This window comes from Cebus imitator, unplaced genomic scaffold (assembly GCF_001604975.1).
Source record: "Cebus imitator isolate Cc_AM_T3 unplaced genomic scaffold, Cebus_imitator-1.0 Scaffold794, whole genome shotgun sequence".
NCBI lineage: Eukaryota > Metazoa > Chordata > Mammalia > Primates > Cebidae > Cebus > Cebus imitator.
The window spans coordinates 585,274-587,170 of NW_016108109.1; positions in this window are offsets into that span (position 1 = coordinate 585,274).

Sequence of the window (1,897 nt, forward strand, 5' to 3'; positions counted from 1 at the left end):
ACACAGACACACACACATCTAGAAACACACACACACACACACACACACACACAGGGAATATAAAGGATTTGTGAAAACACTGGGCTGTTTCTTCTTTTTGTACAAAATGAATTACTCTGTTCAACCCTTCTACATGGAGAGCTTGAGTGTCCCCCACCTTTTTAATGCAAACACGATTATTTAAAGCTGTCACAAAACTCCAAGAAGCCGAGTAAGAGTGGAGAGCAGGAAAGCCCACAGGGATATCGACAAATGGAGGGTCATCTAAGGTCTCCCAACAGAGGCAGGCACAGGGGGCTGTTTTTGATTACAACTGACACAGCTTACCCTTCTGCCTCCTCTGGGGAAAAGCCTTCTTTTTGGATGGGCACCAGAGGTTAATCCTCCTGTAATTTCTCCTGCTTTTCCAACCGTCAGGGGATTTGTGTTGGAGATAAGGGCAGTATTAATGCCTAACCTAGGTGTAGAAATTGCCTTAATATAACAGGGATCATGAGGAGCACACCAATCATTCCCCTGAATGATAGCCCTTAAAGTAAGTGGCAATATAGGCGGGCCACCTCCAGCCATCTTTAATGAAGTTTGAGGCCTTTCTGATGAGATTCTCTACTCAATAGGCAGAGAATCAAGGCAGCCTCATGAGTTTTAACCTCTAGCCTGGATTTAATATGGCCTTATTAAAGATCCTGGCTAGGTTCATTCTGGCGTGAAATGTAATAAAAACAAGGCACAAACTGTGCTGTAATTAAAGCAGTTTGGTTATTGTCATCAGATAATAATTTAGGTTTAATCAGACAGTGGTGCTGGACAATGAAGCAACAATACACTAATAATTAACTGATAATGGCATTGAAACCAAGGCCATTAAAAGAAAACACTGAAACATTAATGCATATATTTTGTGAAAGTACTGTGGCATTACAACTTAAGTTATGTAAGTATCACTGATAAATAGTTAGCAGGAAACCAGAACAGTCTTAAGTAAAAATTTCTCACGTCCTGCTCCTCTTCATCTCCGCTGCCGCAGGGAACTGAAGGAAGGGAGAGAGACTGGTTAGTTCCCAAGTGTCCAGATATAACACAAGACTATGGCTGTGGGGATAAAGAAAGGGGAAGAACAAAAGCTACGTTAGACAACTGCTAGAACACCAGTCTATTAATGATGTTATTATATTAACCTGGCTGTAAGCCAAAAAGGGCATTTACTACTGTTTTAATGCATAAAATTTTCATGTATAATGTTTTAACATAGCATTTTGCTTAGCTTTTCATTAGCCAACCAATTTTTCAGAAACCTGCATGCTTTCTTAAGTTTCTTGATTTAGAAAAAAAGAGTTTAGAAAAAAAAAATAACTTCAGCTATTTGATGTGTGAAGCAATTGCAAGTGAAATCTCTGTGGTTGCTCATTGATATGTTTAGATATCAAAATGTAAACATCTTTGTCTCTTCCATATTGGCCCAATATAAAGTTCCTCCTCTCCGTGCAACACGAAGGGCAAACCATGTAAGTAGAAGGGCATTTGTATGTCATTCTCACGCCCTTAGAGAAAGGAGTAGAGTTAGGGGTATGAAAGTTGGCTATTCATGTTCACTATCTTAGAGGATAGACGGTACAAATGGCAGCCAGGCTCAGTGGCTCAGGCTCATAATCCCAGAACTTTGGAAGGTCTAGGAAGGCAGATCACCAGAGGTCAGGAGTTCGAGACCAGTCTGGTCAACATGGCGAAACCCTGTCTCTATTAAAAATACAAAAACTAGCCGGGTGTGGTGGTGGCACCTGTAGTCCCAGATACTCAGGAGTCTGAGGCAAGAGAATCACTTGAACCGGGGAGGCAGGGGTTGCAGTGAGCTGACATTGTGTCACTGCACTCCAGCCTGGGTGACAAGAGCAAGACT